General features: G+C 44.8%; 1 long non-coding RNA gene across 1 annotated transcript in view; it reads right to left on the bottom strand.

Annotated features, from left to right (window-relative positions):
• Positions 1-234: 234 nt before the first annotated feature.
• Positions 235-22,027, bottom strand: part of LOC115845828 (uncharacterized) — a 36,183-nt gene continuing 14,390 nt past the window's right edge. Inside the window, exon 2 of the long non-coding RNA XR_004036664.2 lies at positions 235-763. This is a non-coding gene — a long non-coding RNA (uncharacterized lncRNA). The remainder of the gene's footprint in view (positions 764-22,027) is intronic.

The following is a 22,027-nucleotide window of genomic DNA, read 5'->3' as shown; positions in this document are numbered from 1 at the left end:
CTGATACTGTAGCCCTGCACCCAAGCCATTCCCCATCTACAAGGCAGGACTCCTGGCCTCTTAACACCCCACTGGGCTGCAAGTGGGCTTAGAGGCACTTCCTCCAAGCTATCCTGCTCTAACCTGCTCTAACCTCAGGCAAACACAGATTTATATAAGGGACACAACAGATACTCTCTGAAGAACAGGAAGGAAGGATAAACATGAAAACCTCAAAGAAAATAAAGGATCTGATTTCATCTTTAAGACACATTTATATTTTGAATTTTTCACCAGATAGTGGGACACTGGGGCAGCAAAGCACAGATCTATCAGAAGCAAGAGAAGCAGCAGTGCTCCCCTGAGTAAGGGATGCACAATGATCTATGGGAGTGGAGGGAAAATAACTTTTATTCATATTTATTTTTGTCTCCTTTAAATGTTTACATGCTTTATAATGTGTGTATTATCAATGCATACATAATGTATAAACTAAAAGTATACACATATTCAAGTGTTTGCTCAAAACACTTTTGACTGATAGGTGGGGTTACACAATCATAGACTATTAGAGGCCATAGGAGAATGACGCCTGGCCTGGGAGAACCTGGGCGCCCCCAGCAGGCTGGGAGCTCTGGGTCCATGAGAAGCACATTATAACACCCATCCACTGACAGCACAAGTCTTTTCTGCGTCCTCCTGTTCCACCACTGCATAGGTTCAGGTCTCCTTGTTGAAGATTATCTGGCACTTGTTTGTGTCATAATCCACAGGTACAGCAGCACTGTCATTGAGACAAGAACAAGGCCTGTTAGAAGGAATAGGATGTCCAGCCTCCCCAGCGCCAGCTTTGTGCTGGAAGCAGCCTGCACTCCAGGTGTCTGGGGTGCCCCTCACCTATTTAAGGTCACCCCTTGTCTGGGAACCCCAAAATGCCACCTTCAGGAATCGGTACCCATATATATATAGGACCTAGACTATGAACACAGACCATCCCTGACATTGTTGGTAAATTCCATCCCGCGCACACAGGACCACAGCAACTTCCAACAGGCCCAGAGGCAGGTCTGGACTCCTCTGAGGCCAGGCAGCTTGCTTCAGCCTGGCTCTTCTTGTCCTCCCTGCTGAAGAAGTAGCCAGCAGTACTGCTGCTTGAATGTGGGAAGGGAATGGTTGTCCCAAGCCTGGCATAGAGGCTTGTAAAGTCAAGAGCTGGCTCAGCCAACAGAAACGAGTCACTCCAGGCAGGGACCATGGAGCCCTAGGAAAAGCTGATGAAAACTGGAAACAATCTCCCCGGGGAAAATCCACCCACACATTCTAGGGTGCCAACAATTTTAGGGCTCATTGCCCCCTTGAAACCCAACTGTAAACCCCAGATTTAAATTGCCCGTCCCCAAGGTGTACACAGAACAGCCATCCCCAGGGCCATTTGTGACAATGTTTCCTTCCACAAGGTGACCCTTGACTTATTTTAACAAAAGAGGACATTTCAATTATCTTCCCAAAGGGTAATCAGGAAGCCAAAAGGAAGACTGGAAAAAGCTTTTCCCAAGGCACCTGGGGTAGGTGCCCTGGGTAGTGGGGAGGCCAGAGCAGCCTGGGCCACCAACCTCAGCCTCGACTGCCACTAGGCAGCTTCATATCTGGACAACGGCCCCTAGGGCAGGGGTCCCCAACCCCCTGGCCAAGGACCAGTACTGGTCCGCGGCCTGTTAGGAACCGGGCCACACATCAGGAGGTGAGCGGTGGGCGAGCGAGCGAAGCTTCATCTGCGGCTCCCCATCGCTCGCATTACCGCCTGAACCATCCACCCCACCCCGCCCCCCCGCCCCCCCCGCCTATGGAAAAGTTGTCTTCCACAAAACCGGTCCCTGGTGCTAAAAAGGTTGGGGACCACTGCCTTAGAGAGTGCAATGGGTTAAAAAATTCTCCCAGAGAAATTTTAATCAAAACGTGTATTTTGGGATTCCCTGGTGGCGCGGTGGTTGAGAGTCCGCCTGCCGATGCAGGAGACACGGGTTCGTGCGCCGGTCCGGGAAGATCCCAAATGCCGCGGAGCGGCTGGGCCCGTGAGCCATGGCCGCTGAGCCTGCGCGTCCGGAGCCTGTGCTCCCCAACGGGAGAGGCCACAGCAGTGAGAGGCCCGCATACCACACACACACAAAAAAAAACAAAACAAAAAAACCGTGTATTTTGCTATCACAAAAAAGAAGTTCATGAGAGAAATTTCATAGGTGGCGAGATAATTATAGGGGAAAGGAGTTGGCGGCTCTGAGCAGAAAATATGCCCCTTTCCTCCACGTGGAGCGCTGTGCTAAGTGGGATAGGCAACGTGTTAAGAAAGAGGGAAGGGGCTCTGTGGGCCCTGACTCGGAGTCAGTTTCTGTCCCAGGCTTGAGGTACACATAACTGGCATAGAGAAGGCATCAAATCTGTTTTAAGTTAATGAATTTATATGCAGAATCTCATTTAACTAATTAATTAATTTTTTTGGCCGCACTCGTGCCTTGCGGGATCTTAGTTCCCCGACCAGAGATTGAACCCAGACACTCAGCAACGAAAGCGCCGAGTCCTAACCACTGGACCGCCAGGAGCCCCCTCATTTAATTCTCATATCCACCTGATGATCCCTATTTTACAGTGAGGAAACTGAGGCTCAGAGAGATTAAGAAACTTATACAGGGCACACAGCTGGTGTACAAAGGAATGGAGATTCAGACTCAGTTACATTGGCTCCAGCATCGAGCCTCTTCCCACTTCACTGTTTTCCACACCAGGTCCACGGGACCCCTAGAAGAGGGTCATATTGACGTGGCTGTGATGATGCATCACTGAGTGGGGTGGGAGGGTGTCAAATTCAGTTGACAAGGGTGCTTTGGCCACTCTGGAGGTGCACTCCGATGTCAGAGAGGAAGAGCTCACTAGGCCTTAACCTTGCTGATACAATCGCACTCCAGAGTCACATTGACACTCGATACAAAGACAATATCAAATTTCAGGAGCACAAAATCAAGGTTCAGTTGTAAGACACAGTGACCCAGCCAAGGCAATATCTGCAAACCTGCTTCGGGCAGCCAGACATGCAGTGTCTGGATCTGATATTCCTCTTGTTCCATTTAGCACTTAGCATGGGGCATGCTCAACAAATGTATTCAGAACTTTCCAGATACTTAAACTTCAGTAGCATTCAGATGTTCTAAGTCAAGTGCTTGTTCTTCTACTTCCTGCTGGTATCGTAAGACTCTCTGAGGCACTTGTTAAAATCCAAATTGCATGGCCTCCTATAAATTCTGATTCGGTAGGTTTGGGAGTGGGCCCCAGGAATCTGTATTTCATCAAGCCTCTCAGAGGAGTCTGTGATCAGGCAAGTTTGGGAAACACTACTTTATGCCAATGCTTCTATCATCAAAGCCACTCCTGTTCTTGCAAAACACTATAGGGCCAAGGCTGATGTGAAGACATAAGATGGATGGGGGGGGCGGGGGAGTAGAGGTGGAGTGGCTGATTTGGATGTAACTATTGAGGAAACAGGGCCATGCTGCAGATATTCTGTTTTATTGGCCCAAGTACCAGAACTTTGGAGTCCACACTAACCCAGCAGAAAACATCTGTGCGACCTTTGGGCTGACGTGAGTTAAACTTGAGCAGTGAAGCAACTTCGGGTTTAGAGTACAAGGCTCACTACAGATCATCCTTTACTCCCCACATCCATTCCCTCTGCCTGTGTTCAGAGCCACTCCTGTTCCTGCAAATTGCCATGGGCCAAGCAAGACTGCAGTGAAAACCAGCTCACTTCTAGAATAGCTTCAGACTACTGGGTACACTATCCTGTGTTCAGCAACCCATATGGATTTAGATATTTAATAATAAAGGTTATTTATCAAGATTCAAAAACAACTTAAAAGAAATAAGACTGAGGTAGAAGCAACCCATTAACAGATGCATGGATAAACAAAATGCGAGATATATAATATATATAATTTAATATATTTAATATAATTTTTTTTTACTTTTTAAGGTTGAATAATGTTCACTGTATATATAGTGAACATTATTCATCCCTAAAAAGGAAGGAAATTCTAAGACATGCTACAACATGAGTGATTCTAGAGGACGTTACACTGATATAAGCCAGTGTAGGGGTTCAGGACAAGCCTCCCCCAAATGTGCCACTTTTGCATGAGGATTTTTCTGAGCTAAAGGCAATAGACACCTTGCAGGTTCAAGAGAAACTACTGCCCCACTAACTACCTAGGTAGTATTAAATTGAGGATTCTTCCCAGAGAAGAGTTATTACCAGAGATAAATTTTATTTAAGTGACCCCATTTATATGTCATGGTAAACATCTAATTACCAAACATATACTCTTATTCTTATCATCCTGTAAATGACTCTCCTGTCCTTGGAAGCCCCAAGGACACTAATATTATTGCTCTATGACTTTTCACTCACATTTTGCTTTTTCCCCAGTTTATTTTAGTAACTTGTATAGATCTTGTTCCTCTGCTAGATTATCTGAAGGTAGAAGCTTCAAATGTACCTCCTGGTACATTTGAGGGACTTACCATTTTATTAGTTTGCCCAGGCTGCCATAACAAAATACTTTAGACTGGGTTGCTTAAACAACAGAAATTTATTTTCTCACAATTCTGGAGGCTAGAAGTCTGAGATCAAGGCATTGGCAGGATTGGTTTCTTCTGAAGCCTCTCTCTTTGGCTTGTAGATGGCTGTCTTCTCCCTGTGTCTTCATGTGGTCTTCCCTCTAAGCATATCTATGTCCTAATCTCCTCTTCTTATGAGGACACCAGTCACAATGGATTAGAGCCCAGCCTAATGATGACCTCATTTTACTTTAATTACCTCTTTAAAGCCCCTACCTCTAATACAGTCACTTTCTGAGGTACTGGGGCTTAGGATTTCAACATATGAATTTGAGGGTAACACAGTTCAACCCGTAACACCATCTTATCCCCAAATGTTCCCCCTACAGCTTGCCACGGTGCCTAAAATTTCACCCTGTGTTTGCCTCTACACACAGACGCTCAGGCCTCTTAACCAATTGGCTCTCAAAGCTCTTCAGAGCTGGCCATGGTGCTCCTTTCCAGTGCCATCCTCTACCTCCCCTAAAATAAGTCTTTGGGGTAGCTCTCCTGCTCCCTTGAGGGGTTGCCTCCCCTCTCACCAGCGATGCCATAGAAGTGCTGTACACTTCTGCTTTCACCTCATATGTTTAAACTGCCCGCTGCCGCCTCTGAGTTCCTGGAAGTCAGGGGCACATTCATCATGGTTTGTGGCCCCTCGGTTTCTTTTGAAACAGAGTTTGAAGAATTTCACACGATGTGAGTCCCATTACACCAAAGTAGCATCCATGACTTGCTGTCCTAGCATCCTTGTCACAGATGTGTGACCTCAGTTCCACAATCAGACACATGGAGCAGGACCTCCTTACAGAGGATACCTGGAAACTGCCATCACACAGAGTCCCCCAGGAACGATGGCGGGAGTGGATGCTGCTCCTAGGGCGAGGGTGTCCAGAGTCCAGTGTGCAGTGTCAGTGGCATGAGCGGCAGTGACTATGACCAGAGGCAGTGAGGTCTTGCTGGAGCAGTGAGGTTTGGGGAGTCTATCTGGCCTCATGGCAACCAAGCCTATGTCTCTGGCCTTCCACAAAGCCTGTGAGCTGCCTGACATCTTTAATAAATTCCTTTCCTGCTCCCACAGACTACAGCAGGTTTGTTGTTTGCAACTAAGAACTTTGTGACCAAGTTAGTGACCATAACTTATTCCTGTCCATGTTCCTCCCAATGACTGACCCAGTGCCTGGCACTGAGCAGCCATGCAGGATAGAATCACACCTGGTAAAGAAGATGTGGCACATATATACAATAGAATATTACTCAGCCATTAAAAACAGTGAGGGCTTCCCTGGTGGCGCAGTGGTTGAGAGTCTGCCTACCGATGCAGGGGACACGGGTTTGTGCCCCGGTCCGGGAAGATCCCACATGCCGCGGAGCGGCTGGGCCCGTGAGCCATGGCCACTGAGCCTGCGTGTCCGGAGCCTGTGCTCCGCAATAGGAGAGGCCACAGCAGTGAGAGGCCCGCGTACCACAAAAAAACAAAAAAAGTACTAAAAGTAAAGTCAGATCAGGTCACTCCTGCAGCGGCTTCTCATCCTGCTCAGAGCCCAGGCTGGAGTCCTTCAGGGACTGTCAGCTCCTCCATGACCCTTGCCCCTTGCCCCTATGGCCTTGTCTTCCCTACAGGCCACTCCCAGGCTCCATCCTGCTGGCCTCACTCTCCTTGCTAACCCCCAGACACCTCCAGATCTTTGCCCAAATGTCACCTTCTTAGGAGGTCCTTCCCTGAGCGACTACAGACCATCTCACCCATAGGCCTGTCCTCACGCTCCCCTCCTCCCCACCTTCCCTGCTTTATTTCTCTGCGAGGCACTGATCATTGCCCCACCTAAGACATAGTTACCTGTTTGTCGTTGTCTGCCTCCCGCAGAGAGAATATCAGCTCCTTTACAGCTGGCACTTTAACTCTTTTGTTCATGGCTTTATTCCCAACACTCAGAAAAGTGCCCCGCACAGAGTAGGGCTCAACAATACGTGCGGAGGGACTGAATAACAAAAAAGTGCTTTCGCAATTCCTGACACCCAGCATGTCCTCTATAAATGGAGCCACAGCTGTGCTGCTGCTGTTGTATAAACCGAGAACGGTGATAACAGCCACCAGGCCTGCCATGAGATTTAAATTAAACGATGTATGTGGAAGGGGGTGTAGAAACCGTAAAGTGCTATGCAAATAGGGGGTGAGAGTTTTTAATACAAGGCTGTATACTGATAAACCTTTTACTCATTAGAGACTTTGTTCATTGTTTGGACCGATCCTTGGGTCTCAACAGAGCTCACAGCCTGTCACAGAATAACCACATACAGTTTAGTTTGTCCCCAACAGTGTGCAAAGATTCTGCTCCATGTTCTGCCTGTCCACCCTGCCGTCATAAATACTTCGCGAAGGGCATGCCTGCTCTCCACCTTGCCCCAGGAATGTGTGTCAGCCTCTTTCTCCACCCAAGTCACTACTGGCCTCTGGGGGCATTTGCCATGCCATCCCAGGCTCCAACTATCCAGAGAGAAAATATTTCATTACTCTCCTTTGAAATGGACTTTCAAGGCAAGGAGTGTTGTGCCAGCATATTTAAATTGCTGTTGTTAAAAAGGACAATGTGAAGACACTGTCGGGAAGCTGGCTTGCTTAGCAGACAGGTCTTTATGGACAGTTTTGTCCTGCTGGGGTTGCAGTGTTCTAGGCTGTGAAGCTCTGCAGAGAAAGTTGGGTCTCTGGACAAATCCATTGCATGTTCTGATCTGTGAACACACAGGCTTGTACCAAACTCCCAAGAAGCCCATATACGAATGCTGACCTAACAAGGTCCTTTATCACACTGGGAAGCGCAAAAGGGAAAAGGAACTACACGTGTGGGGAGGCTGCCCTGTGGCAACACTCCAGTGGCCCAGTCAGAGGGGTTCCCTGTGAGGTCTCTAAGTATCCCTACTCTGCAGATGAGGACAGAAGGCCCTCTCACTATTCCACAGCTTGTAAATGGAAGTACCTGGAATGGAACTCAGATCTGCTGGCTCCCAACCTCACTCTCTCCTGTATCTCACTACATCTGTTGGCCACAGTCTCTTCCTTTAGAAAATGCAGCCTGGGGAGCTGGGTGAGTGCAAAATCAGAGCAAGGAGATTTAGTGTAGAGGCTAAGACAGAAGTAGGTTCTAATCCAAGTTCTGCCTCCAAAACATGGGGCAAATTTCTTAACATCTCTGATCCTTATTTTCCTCATTTATTAAGTAGGTATGATGATCTCCACCTCAAAGGACTGGCCTGAAAAAATAATGAGCAATGTGTCTAAAGTGTTCAACCCAGTGCCAGATAAAGGGTGATGTCATCTTTTTTATTACAGAAGTATAGTTAATGTACAATATTATGTTAGTTTCAGGTGTACAACATAGTAATTCAACATTTAAATACATTACAAAACAATCACTACAATAAGTCTAGTAACCATCTGTCTCCATACAGTTATTACAGTTTTATTGACCATATTCCTTATGTTGTATATTACATCCCTTTGATTTATTTTATAACTGAAAGTTTGTAATTCTTAATCCCTTTCACCTGTTTCATCCAAGCCCCCACCTCCCTCCCCTCTGGTAACCACTGGTCTTTTCTCTGTATCTATGAGTCTGTTTTCTTTTCCTTTGTTCATTTGTTTTGCTTTTTCATATGTTCCACATATAAGTGAAATAATATGGTACTGGTCTTTCTCTGACTTATTTCACTTAGTGTAATACCCTCTAGATCCATCCATGTTGTTGCAAATGGCAAGATTTCATTCTTTTTCATGGCTGAGTAATATTCCATCATATACCACATCTTTTTTATCCATTCATCTATCAATGGACACTTAGGTTGCTTCCATATCTTGGCTATTGTAAATAATGCAGCAATGAACAGAGAGGTAAATATATCTTTTTGAGTTAATGTTTTCATTTTCTTCAGGTAAATACTCAGAAGTGGAATTATGGGATTGTATGGTAGTTCTATTTTTAATTTTGGGGGGAACCTCCACACTCTTTTCCATAGTCACTGTACCAATTTACATTTCCATCAACAGTGCACAAGGGTTTCCTTTTCTCCACATCCTCATCGATGCTTCTTATATGTTGCCTTTATGATGATAGCCATTCCGACAGGTGTAAGGTGATTTCTCATTGTGGTTTTGATTTGCATTTCCCTGATGATTAGTTGAGCCTCTTTTCATGTGGCTGTAGGCATCGGTATGTCTTCTTTGGAAGCTTTTGCACAGCAAAGGAAACCATCAACAAAACAAAAAGGCAACCTACTGAATGGGAGAAGATAGTTGCAAACAATACATCCTATAATGGTTAATGTCCAAAATATATAAAGCTCTTAAGCAACTCAATTACAAAAAACCAAACAATCTGATTTAAAAATGGGCAGAGGATCTGAGCAGACATTTTTCCAAAGAAGACATACAAGCGGCCAACAGACACATTTCATAGTTTTTAATAAATGCTGGTGCCACCAAGCAACAGCAGCTTGCCGCATCCTTCTCCCCTGGGAATCTGGTGGCCAACGCCTTCTCTACTCTGGGAAGTGTCAGTGATGCCCCGCCCAGTTCTCTCTCTGTAATGTCCCATATGCCTTAAGCTGGGGATGCTTCCACGAGCCACAAGCATGAAGCCACACTTTTACTGGGAACTCACCCATCCCATCATGTGGTCTGTAGCTGGTGATTCTGGAGAAGAGAAGAGATGGAAGCAGCTACCTTCTATAGGTGGGTGATCTCTGTACACATAGGCTTTTACTTGCTAATTTCCTCTCAGAGGTAGCCTCAACTTCACATTTTATGAGATATCTCATAGTGAAATCTCATTATATGTGCTGGGTAAACACCTTTTCTGTGAGGTAAAAACCTTACTTCCCTATAGTTTGGTTCTTTTCTGTAATTTCACAGATGGGCCTTTGAGAAAAGGTGGGTAAAGTATTGGCACATGCAAGAGTTTTGATGTATTTGTTTGATAAATATTGGCTGAGTGCCTGTTTAATGTCTTCTGACTGTACAGCAAACATTTTAAGTCTTAATCCAGGATTATCTTATTTTCAGAGATACAAGTTTCTTTAACTTAACCCAGGGGGATTCATGTTTGCCAAACTGATAAATGGCTGGGGACTTCCCTGATGGTTCAGTGGTCAGGAATCAGCCTGCCAATGCAGGGGACACAGGTTCGAGCCCTGGTCTGGGAAGATCCCACGTGCCCGTGCGCCACAACTGCTGAGACTACGCTCTAGAGCCTGCGAGCCACAGCTACTGAAGCCCGTGTGCCTAGAGCCCGTGCTCTGCAACAAGAGAAGCCACCGCAATGAGAAGCCCGCGCACTGCAACAAAGAATAGCCCCTACTTGCCGCAACGAAAGCCCGCGTGCAGCAACAAAGACCCAACACAGCCAAAAATAAATAAATAAGAAATTGATAGATGGCTGGCCTTTTAACTAAATTAACATAGATTCCTGCCTGGAATGGGAGAGAGATGTTGCAAAAAGAAAAAAAAAAAGCAACCACTGCTGGCTCTTTATGGGTATCCCAGTCAATTTTACAAGTGAGCCTTTAAAATGTTTCATTGTAACAAACTGTATTGTATCTGTTAAACAGAAACTGTTGTAATGAGCAGAACTAGAGGGACCCTCCAAGGATTGTGTGCTTTGACTTTATGGACAAGGACTGAGACTGGGGGAGTCCAGTGACTAGCTAGTGAATTGCAGAGTTCAATGTCAGAGGGAGATGGCTAGAGTCTCAGGCGGCAGAGCAAAGGACAGATGAAGAATGAAAGTGGGTCACCTCAGGTCTATCTGAAGCATAGGAATAATAGGACCAGCCTGCTTATCTCCCAGGGTGATCGTGAAGACTGAGGGAACTGACAGATGGCAAGGAATAAATATAAAACACCCTATAAACTAGGCTTTTCTTGCTATAATCATAGCAAAGAATGTTCAGGACTTCCTGGTGGACAACTATTGGTCTAATTTTTAATCTCTTGGGATGAGCCATCTTTGAAGTGGGAAATATTGCTTTGCCAGCAGAAGCTCAGTCCTGCTGACATTTGATTGAGCAGGTGGTAATGGGAGAGAATATGCCATCCTCTATCACCACCTAAAACCTGATAGGCTGTTTTAAGATGACCTTGGGAAACCAGGCTTTGAAATAGAGTCTCCATAATAGACATTGTTCCTGTAGATAATTTCTCATGGAGCCTATAGAGCCAGATAAGAATGATCAAGGCACATTTCCCGCTCAGTCTCAGCCACAGTCTTGTGTCTTCTAAGTTGCTTTTTCTGGGAATTTGGGCTACTGTGGTAAGAGGTGTGACCTCATCTGACTGCAGTTTGCGATACAAAGGAGGATGGACTCCAATGAGATGTCAGCCAGAGTGAGGTCCTCAGCACCCCACCTTCCACTGTGCCCACCCTAGCCCCACCTGGGGATCAGCCTTACAAGGCCCAAGCCCCAGATCTGCCCCACGGGCTGCTCAGCGTCCATAGAATCATACAGCCCTCTGTTGAGGCTGCTGCAGGGTGGGCTGCCCAGGATCAGGGTGGCCCCCACTCACCAGTCTTCAAGCTGATTACTTGTCTCCCATCTGTCACCCCTCCAATCCTTCTCCAGAGCCTTTCCAAACTGTCTGCACTTCTCTTAAACCTCCCACCCACCTGTGCCTCCTTCACACCCAGAAGATAATCTCACCTCTTATCTCACAGCCAACAGATGTGAGAACTGCTGCACTCACCCCTACACATTGACCTGCACCTTCTCCTATTCCTTCTCCTCTCCCTCCAGGTCCCTTTTCTGTACCACACTTGCCATCTATATTCCACACCCCCAACAGACACATGCCTTCCCAGGGACTTCCTCCAGCCTCCCTGGTGACAGGCAGGCTTGAAGGGGCAGATGGAAAAGTATCCAGCACGCGAGAATTGCCGAGTTCCCAGCCAGGGAAAGCGTGATCCTCACCAAAGAGCCATCCTCCCCTGAAGGCCCACCCAGCCCCCTGTCAGTTTTTCACTTTAGAGTCTGATACCCCACGGCAGGACCAGTTTCTGCATTAGCCAGGATACTGTCAGAAGTGTTAGAAAAATGAACTCAAGTGAACGCAGGCAATGTTTTGGGTTCATGCGTTCAGTCCAGAGCTGAACTAGTTTCTGGATTTAGGGGCTCAGACTATGTCAGATCTTGTGATAGAGTTTTTACTCTCCAGAAACCAGAAAGATGGAGGCCAATGGTAGTCCATGTATTAATTTATGCCAAATTAATATTTCCATTTATTTCAATACAATAAGATGAATTCACTGCTGTATGCCGAAAGATGCAGCACAGGGTCTTTTACAATATCAGAGATGCTGTAGGGTGAACCCCTAACACTGGGCAAGGGTGGCAGCGGGACAGAGATTCTGTAGTTCCAAGGAAAGCTACAGTGACACTGTGAAGCCACCAGTAGAACAGCAAGAATGTCACAGGTGTGGGTTTCCTGAGCCATCCAGGTTCACTGTAAATGCCATCAGCCACATCTACCCTGGGTAAGTGTTGAAAGAATGTGCTCGAAGCTGACAAGCCAGGGCACCAGGAAAATTGCTGGTGAATAATCTTTTTTTTTTTTTTTTTTTTTTCTGTAAGGCAATTGGAATGCTTACCTAGAGGGGTGTGAAAACAAAAGAAACAAATGAAACACTGACACAGAGATGGACCTAAGTAAACATGTCTGGGATTAACCACTGAGAACCTGAGAAGCAAAACCAGGTTTTGTTCCAGAGAAAGGGGAGACCCAGGCATCCTCAAGGAGGCTCGGAAGTCTCGTTTGTCAAGTGGATTAAAGGCTATTTGGTCAATGATTATGTGTTTACAGCTTAGAATGACTGTGCGAAGAACCCAGGAACCACTGCCTCCCTGACCTTGATGGGGGCTGTGCAAAGACTGCACCCTTTGTCAAGCTGATGCTTGCCTTCTTTTGAAGATAAGACAATGACAATAAGACTCTGTGGACAGATAGTTTGTTCCTTATTTCAGGATGGTAAGCAAAACGTTGAGCAACCAGCATGACTAACCACTGACCCACCAGTACAGTTGCCAGCAATGTGTCTGGGGGACCCTGCTCTGCCAGGTGTTACCTCTTCTATTTCTGTGTCTGGTGAGGTGTGGAGGGGTCGGGATACTCAGTATGGTGAGTGGAGGCACTCAGGAGTCTCAGGGCAGTGGCCAATGATCCGCCAGGACCCCTGAACTGATGCCCATCAGCATTGCCAGCCCTGATGCTCTCTCATCATAGAGCACCTGCAAAGTAAATGTGGCCCCGAGAATCAGAGAAGAAAGTCAGCCAGCAACCCTCACAGTCTTGCTATGAGCAGAGTCTTCCAGAACCACCTGAGGATTGAGGGCTAAGAGGTAGGAGCAGAGCAGTAGCCAATACATCAGCCCTCTTATAACTGCTTACATGCATTCCCTCATTGAGTCTTCACTGCAACACTACAAAACAGGCACTCTCACTCCAATTTCACTAGTGGCACAATTGAGGTTTAGAGGGATGGAGAAATCTATCTGGGGTTTTCAGGTGGTGAGAGGAGGCTGGATTTGTACCCAGGCCTGCTGACTCAAAGCCTGTGCTCCTTTTTAAAAAAAATTATTTTTTAAACCATTTTTTAAAATTGAAATATAATTTACAATGTTGTGTTAGCTTCAGGTGTACAGCAAAGTGATTCTGAAAAAGAATCTGATTTCTTTTTCAGATTCTTTTCCATTATACGTTATTATAAGATGTTGAGTATAGTTCCATGTGCCATACAGTAGGTCCTTGTTGTTTACCTATTTTATACATAGTAGTGTGTGTATGTTAGTCCCAAACTCCTAATTTATCCCTCTCCCCTTTCCCCTTTGGTAACCATAAGTTTGTTTTCTATGTCTGTGAGTCTATTTCTGTTTTGTAAATAAGTTCATTTGCATCATTTTTTTTAGATTCCACATATAACTGTCCTCCTTTTATGGACAGATGTTACATCCTTTTATGGACAGATGTTACATCCCTCACACACCTGCCTGAAGGGCCTGCAGCAGCTGGATTCAAGCAAAAAGAACTAAGCACCACTGAACCAGAGCACCAGGATGGCAGCTGCCACCTGGATGGGGTTTTCGGGCCAGGGGTGTCCACTGCCCTCCTCCTTTCCCTTCCTCCTCTCTTGACAATGAGTTTGAGCCTCCTGTGACCTTTGGCATCAGGAAATTCCAATAGATGCTAATCAGCCTAACAATTTAGGCCAGGGTTAACAACCCACATGTTTTTGTTTTTATTTTTATTTTTCAAACACCTTTCTTTATAGGCATTCACTAGGAAAATAAGTGTCTCTCAGACATGGTTAACTAACATTTGCCACGGAGGCAAAGGAGTAAAGGAGCATACAGCTAATTCAGTATGTGACTTTGGGCAAATTGATCACCTTCCCCAGGTCTGAGATTCCTCTTTGGCAACTGAGGGAGAGCCCTCTCTAGGAGCGGCAAGCTCAAATGTTTCAGGGGCAAATCAGGCAATGTATCCAAGTGAAGTGGGTGTGGTGTTTAGATATTAAACACAAGGTAAGAAGAGCCTTCACTTTGAGTAAATTTACCTTCTCTGTTTCTCATGAAATGTGTTATCACTTCCAGTCTGTTTTGCTTTATCTCAGTTCTGACAGAGACATATGTGTAACAAGTAAGAGGGAACTGGGCGAGTGTGATGATAAGTGACTGCTGACACCCAGCCCAGTTTGGGAAGACAACAGGGATGGTGGGCTTCGTACTGGCCCAGGGAGTGTTAGTAACCCATGTCCAAAGGGCCAGCAGAACTACACACCAGCTAACTGTTTTAAGACCTCAGTTATACCAGACAAGTAGGAAATCCAGGTTTTATGTGAAGTCTCCCGATTGTTAAATAATGGCCAAGATGCAGTTGATTTAAAATACCATCCAGGCTAAATAAAATGTCTGTGGGTTAAATCCCACTTAGGAGGTTTCGAGTTTGTGACCTCACTCCTAGATAATATCTAAGGCTCTGTCTGCCTGGGTTCTTTAGAAAGTAGAGAAAAAACGTTCATGTTAACATTTTGCTGGGAATACAATTCTAGGGAACCAAGAATGAGGGGAAATGAAAGTGAGGCAGGGAAGGAGGGAGTGAGGTAATGAGCTGGCCACAGCTTTGCCATAATGAAGCTGATTTCTCTGTCTTGTGGGACATCTTCAGAATCTGTATGGGGAATTCCCTGGCAGTCCAGTGGTTAGGACTCTGTGCTGTCAGGGCTGAGGGCCTGGGTTCAACCCCTGGTTGGGGAAATAAGATCCCACAAGCTGTGTGGTGCAGCCAAAAAATAAAATTAAAAAAAAAAAGAAAAAAAAAGAATCTGTATGAAAGTTTTTTGTCTTGGAAGTTTTGAGTAGAAGAGGCATGGAAGAGGGTGAGCAACATATCCTCTAGTTTCCTCCCATTTCCTCGCTCACTGGTCAAAGTCCACACATATTGGAGTTAATTCGAGAGTTAACTTATGGCTGCAACAAGCATCTGCTCAGCAGCCACTGGGAAGGCCAGAGCCTCTGTGGGTAAACTCTTGCACCAACTGATGCTCACAGAAGTTAGGCTCCTACCCTCCCACAGAGATTGGGAGATGGAGACCCCATTCTTCTCGATTACATTTCAAAGGGATAGCTCCCAGGTCCTTGAGAAATAAATTCCTGGGTTACAGAAGATACATCTCAGAGAGACAGAGAAAGGATTCACAATTTACTTTAGTTTTCTAAAGTAAATGCTCTAAGAAAAGGCAGGTCAGGAGCCTGTGATCAGGTAGTGCCTGGAACAAACAGTAATTCTTTTGGCAGCATTGAGCTTTGTCAGGGAGGAACTTAAGGGGGCCAGGGTCACCATTCCAGGCATGCAGACTTATCAGAAACTATGCTAGTGTTTGTTCAAGTGTCTTGGTGTGGGACTGGACAAAATTGTTTGTGCTGAGAGTCTCAAGTTCTCATAGGTCACGACTGGAGGCTAGTCAAGAAGAGAGCTCAGAGGTAGCTGACTGAAGTTTGGTCAGGGAGAGAGTCTGTCAAGATAAAGCCACAGTAATCAAGACAGTGTGGTAGTAGCATAAGGATAGACATATAGGTCAATGAAATCGAATTGAGAGTTCAGAAATAATCCCTACATATGTGGCCAATTGATTTTGACATCTAGCAAATATTGACTAAGCTCTGATCGCAAACCAAGCATGGCACTACTTCCTGGGATTATTGAGATAGTTAATATATGGCCTCTCTTGGGTAACTCAGTTTTGTGAAGAGTAGATTTTTTGTTAAGGGATATAACAGAAATATAAGGAAAGTACCAAGCAGCTATCAATCTGCTTTCAGTTTTCCCACTTATAAAATGAGGAGTTTGGACGAAATCATTGTTCTAAAACTTTAAAGCACATAAGAATCACTTAAGGAATCTCTAAAAATACATATTCCTAGGTCCCAACCCTGGAGAGTCTAATCTCATAGGTCTGGGGCCCAGGAATCTGCATTTTTAGCTAGACACCTCACTTGATTCTGATGCAGGAGGCCCAAGGAGCACATGTCAGAAATACTGGCCTGAAATATCTTTGATTTCTGATATTTTCTGATACTACTATTATTTGTAATGACACCACAGGCAATAACCATACAACCTTAAAAGTGCATACATTTACCTTTGGATATATTGTCAGAAGTATGTCCAAAATATAAGAACTAAAGTGATAATTGTAGCACTGTTTCTATTAGAAAGAGAGAGAATCTAAATACTCATCTATAGAGAACTAGTTAAATAATCTTTCATAATTATTACAAAAGACTACTACACAGCTGTTTTAAAAAATGAGGTAGTTATTTATCACTGATATAAAAAGAACTCCAAGTATACTTTTTTTTTTTTTTTGTGCTACGCGGGCCTCTCACTGCTGTGGCCTCTCCCGCCGTGGAGCACAGGCTCCGGATGTGCAGGCTCAGCAGCCGTGGCTCACGGGTCCAGACGCTCCACGGCATGTGGGATCCTCCCGGACTGGGGCACGAACCCGTGTCCCCCGCATCGGCAGGCAGACTGTCAACCACTGCGCCACCAGGGAAGCCCCCAAGTATACTTTTAAGAGTGAAAAGCAAGATGCAAAACACTGTGTGTGGCAAATTATAGCCATAACTATATCCGTCCTTCTGCAAAGTAATCTTGTCTCCGCACCATCAAGAGTAAAGTCTTTTTCCCCCTCCCATTGAATCTGAGCCGGTTAAGCAACTTGCTTAGTCAGTGGAATCTGACAGCTGGAACAGTCTTGGACTTCCAAGGCTGGGTCATAAGAAACTGGGCAGCTTCTGCCTTGGTCTGTTAAAATGTTCACTCTTGAGATGCTCTTTCTCAGAACCCACTAGCCATCCCATGAGAAGCCCAAGCCTCATGAAGAGATCATATGCCAACATTCCCTTCTGTCAACTTAGTTGAGTTCCCAGGGGACTGAGTCTGCATGTCCAGCCCAGATCATCTGGGCTGACCTCCACTGCTATCTGATTGTAGCTGCGTGAATGACCACCCTCTCAAGAGGGAACCCCTCAGCTGAGCTCAGTTAACCCAAAGAATTGGGAGCGATAATAACAAACTGTCATTTTAAGCCACTAACTTTTGGAGTAGTTTGTTACACAGCAACAGATAACTGTAACACTGTGTATAATTCGATCCTATTTGCATACTTTTAAAAGATAAGGATTTAATGTGCTAATATACACATAAGAACATTTCTGGGAGTATCTCCAAGATAACCCCCCTGCCCCCGCAGTGCCCCCTGTTTCAGGAAATGGGGCCACTCAGTTGTGCAGGCCAAAGTACTTCAGCCCATTCTAGCCTCCTTTTGTTCTTTACCTTCCACATCCAATTCACAGGTAATCTCTGCTCACTCTATTTTCAGAATGTATCGCAAATCCAACCTCTTCTCACAGCCTAAGCCAAGTCTTCATAATCTTTGACCTGAGCTACGGTAATAGCCTCAAAACTGACCTCTGTGCTTCCACTCTCATCGTTAGCTGATTATTGTGCACATAGCACCAGAATGGACATTTAAGATATATATGATCAGTCAGTCACTTCTTTGATCCAGCCCTCCAATGGCTCTCCATTACACACAGAGTGGTGTCCCAAGTACTTATCTTGTTCTGTTTGACCTGGCCCTCAGCTTGCTCTCCAGTCTCAGCTCCTACCACTTGTCCCCCTGATTACTCTGATCTGGCCACTTTGGTCTTCTTGCTATTCCTCAAACCAAGAAACCCCTCACATCTGAATTTTGTACTTGTGCTCTCCCTCTCTAGAATGATCTTCCCCCAGGTACTCTTAGGTTCATTCCTTCACTGCAGGTCATAGCTCAGAATAATCCTCTACTCTCGACACTCTCTTTTCTTCCATGCTGCTTTTTATTCACGGCGTTTACCACTACCTGATACTCTTTTATGTATTAGCTTATCACCTCCCTTGTCCACAAAAGTGCAAGCACCATGAGGCAGAGACTTTACATATCTTGCTCACCAGTGTTTCCCAGCACCCAGAACAGTGCTCAGCACATAGTAGGTGCCCAACAAGTATTTTTAAATGAATGAATATCAACAGCTGTTACTTTTGGGGTGAAGCGTTGGAACAGTGAGGGATGGAGCTTTACTTTTCATTTTATACTTTCTGTACCATCTGAATTTTTCTAATCTCATGCATATATTACCTTTTAAAAGTTTTATCATCTTTTTAAAAAATAAATTATTTTATTTATTTATTTTCGGCCGCGTTGGGTCTTTGTTGCTGCATGTGGGCTTTCTCTAGTTGCGGTGAGCAGGGGCTACACTTCGTTGCGGTGCGGTGCGCGGGCTTCTCATTGCTGTAGCTTCTCTTGTTGTGGAGAGCTGGCTCTAGGCTTGTGGGCTTCAGAAGTTGTGGCACGCAGGCTCAGTAGTTGTGGCACATGGGCTTAGTTGCTCCCCGGCATGTGGGATCTTCCTGGACCAGGGCTCAAACCCGTGTCCCCTGCACTGGCAGGCGGATTCTTAACCACTGCGCCACCAGGGAAGCCCTAGATATGGGTCCTTGAATGGGACTTCTGTGTCCTACTCATTACTCCACCTACGGTGGGCAGCAGAGGAAAGGGCATAGGCAGCAGAGGCCCCAGATAAGTGGGAGGGTCCTAGAGTGGGAAAGGAGAGCTGTGCTCACTTCTCATGGGGCCCAGGGAGAACCAGCGAGGTCTTGAAACATCCCCACAGTGTGGCACATGGTGAGAACAGTGGGGTGCAGCACAAGCTGCTCTGCCTCCTGGGCTCCCGGAGTAGTGAGGCCGCATATCTAAAAGTGCCCCGTGCCCTATGAGAGGCCATTGGGCCTGCAAGAGCCCTGCATTGAGGACAAGCAGAACTCTGAGTGTGCAGAGGGATACTTTTGGCAACATTTCCAGATAGGTTTTGGTGCTCTGAAAATAAGTCCTGTTGCCTGGAGGCCTCCCACCCATTGAGTCAGGGAAGAGGCGGGTGCCACCTTGAACAAAGGGGTCATTGTTCTGCTTTGGCCCTCAACACTGGCTTCTGTTTCAAGTTCCTACCAAGACAATTATCCTGAAGACCAGGCCTGGTTCAAAAGAAATTCGAAGTTCCTTAAGATTAAAATAGGATATGTCTAGGTTTATGTCTGTTGTCCCACATAATTAAGAAGGGCTCTCTTTCGGCCTTTTTGGAGTAATGGAAATGTTGTAAATTTGTATTATGCTGGTGGCTGCATGACTCCACACGTTTGTCAAAACTCATCCAATTAGACATTTAAAATAGGTAAATTTTTATTGTATGTAAATTTTACCTCACAACTGATTTTTAAAAAAGACACAGGATGCTGAAACCAGTGAATGGAAGTGTAATTAAAGACAGAATATTATACCATCTCAAAATTGCTTATTAATTACAAAAGGGAAAAACAGTAATTTTCAATGCAGACTAAGGGATACCACTCTAACCAAATAACCAAAGTTAACTGCCAATGATGGGGTAAAAATGAGCTTCCTACTACCATGCCCTAGGACATTTTGGAGTTCCTGCCAAAAATGCATAACATAAGCTAATCACAAGGAAACATCAGACAAACGTATTCTACAAAATAACTGGCCCATAGTCTTCAAAAATACCAAGGCCATGAAAAATTGAAGAAAGGGTGAGAAGCTGTTTCAGGTTAAAGGCAACTAAAGAAATATGACAACAAAATGAAATCTTTGATCCTGGACTTGAATCTGGAATACTGGGACAATTGCTAAATTTCAAATATGGACTGTGGATTAGGTCACATTATTTTGTCAACGTTAAGTTTCCTGATTTTGATAAATGTACTGAGGTTATATTTAATAAAAAGGTCCTTGTTCTCAGAAAATTCACATAAGCATTCATGGATAAAGGGGCATGATATGCAAATTACTCTCAGATTACTAAAAAAAAGTGTGTGTGTGTGTGTGTGTGTGTGTGTGTGTGTGTGTGTAGAAAGAGACAGAGACAGAGAGAAGAAATGATGACACAAATGGGATGAAATATTAATAGCTGGGGTGAATCTGGGTAAAGGGTTATCATAACCTTTTTGAGCTATTCTATAACTTTTCTGTAAATGTGAAACTATGTCAAAATAAAAAGTTTTAAAAAGTGTCTTCTGTTTTTTGGGGGTTTTTTTCTAATTTTTTTGCAGTACGCGGGCCTCTCACTGCTGTGGCCTCTCCCATTGCAGAGCACAGTCTCCGGACGCGCAGGCTCAGCGGCCATGGCTCACGGGCCCAGCTGCTCCGCGGCATGTGGGGTCTTCCCGGACCGGGGCATGAACCCATGTCGCCTGCATTGGCAGGCGGACTCTCAACCACTGCGCCACCAGGGAAGCCCTAAAAAGTGTCTTCTTAATGGTCAATAAGCACTTGAAAAGATGCTCAACATCATTTTCATTAGGGAAATCAAAGTCTCTGAGATACCATTTCACACCCACTAAGACAGCAATAATCAAAAAGACAGATAATAGCAAGTATTACCAAAGATGAGGATGTTTAGGTTATTCCTTAAAAATCTAAACATAGTTATCATTTAACCTAGCAATTCCACTCCTAGGTACATGTCCAAGAGAATTACAAACAGGTACCAAATACATACTTGTACCTGAATGTTTATAGCAGCATTACTCACAATAGCCAAAAGGTGGAAACAGCCCATATGTCCATGAATAGATAAACAAAATGTGGTATATCCATACAATGAAATATCATTCAGCAATAAAAAGCATTAAGTGTTGATACACGTTAAACATGGATGAACTATGAAAACATTATGCTAAGTGAAAAAAGCCAGTCCAAAAGACGACATATTTTGAAACTTATTACAAAGCTAAGGTAATCAAGACAGTGTGCTACTGGCATAAGGATTGTTGTATAGATCAATGGAAAATAATTGAGAATCCAGAAATAGACTCTTGGATTTATCGTCAACTGATTTTCCACAAGGGTGCCAAGACAATTCAATAGGGAAATAACAGTCTTTTCAATAAGGAATAATGGGACAACTGGATAGTCATATGCAAAGGAAAGAAATAAAAACCTACATCACACCATACACAAAAATTAACCCAAAATGGATCACAGGTCTAAATGTAAGAAGTAAAACTATAAAACTCTTGGAAGAAACCATAGGAGTAAATTTCTGTGGCCTTGGTTTTGGCAAAGCCTCTTAGATATGACACTGAGACCATAAGAGGCAAAAGAAAAAATAGCCAAATAGGACTTCATCAAAATTAAAAATTTTGGGGGCTTCCCTGGTGGTGCACTGGTTGAGAGTCCGCCTGCCGATGCAGGGGACACGGGTTCGTGCCCCGGTCCGGGAAGATCCCACATGCCGCGGAGCGGCTGGGCCCGCGAGCCATGGCCGCTGAGCCTGCGCGTCCGGAGCCTACGCTCTGCAACGGGAGAGGCCGCAACAGTGAGAGGCCCACGTATCGCAAAAAAAAAAAAAAAAAATTAAAAATTTTGTGTTTCAAATGATACCATCAAGAAAGTGAAAAGACAGCCCATGGTGGGACTTCCCTGCTGGTCCAGTGGTTAAGACTCTGCGTGGGACCGATCCCTGGTTGGGGAACTAAGATCACACATGCTGAAGGGCATGGCCAAAAAAAAAAAAAAAAAAAAAGCCTGTAGAATAGGAGAAAATATTTGCAAATTATCTATCTGTTAAGGGACTTGTATCCAGGATATATGAAGAACTCCAACAACTGAGCAGTAAAAATTCAAATAACAATTAAAAATGAGCAAATAACTTAAACCATTTCAAAGAAGACATGCAACTGGCCAAAAAACACATGAAAATACGCTCAACATCAACAGTCAATAGTCAACATTAAATGCAAATC

This window comes from Globicephala melas, chromosome 16, assembly GCF_963455315.2.
Source record: "Globicephala melas chromosome 16, mGloMel1.2, whole genome shotgun sequence".
Taxonomy (NCBI): domain Eukaryota; kingdom Metazoa; phylum Chordata; class Mammalia; order Artiodactyla; family Delphinidae; genus Globicephala; species Globicephala melas.
Note: the sequence above shows the minus strand (reverse complement) of the source record. Positions and strands in the feature narration are given on the sequence as shown.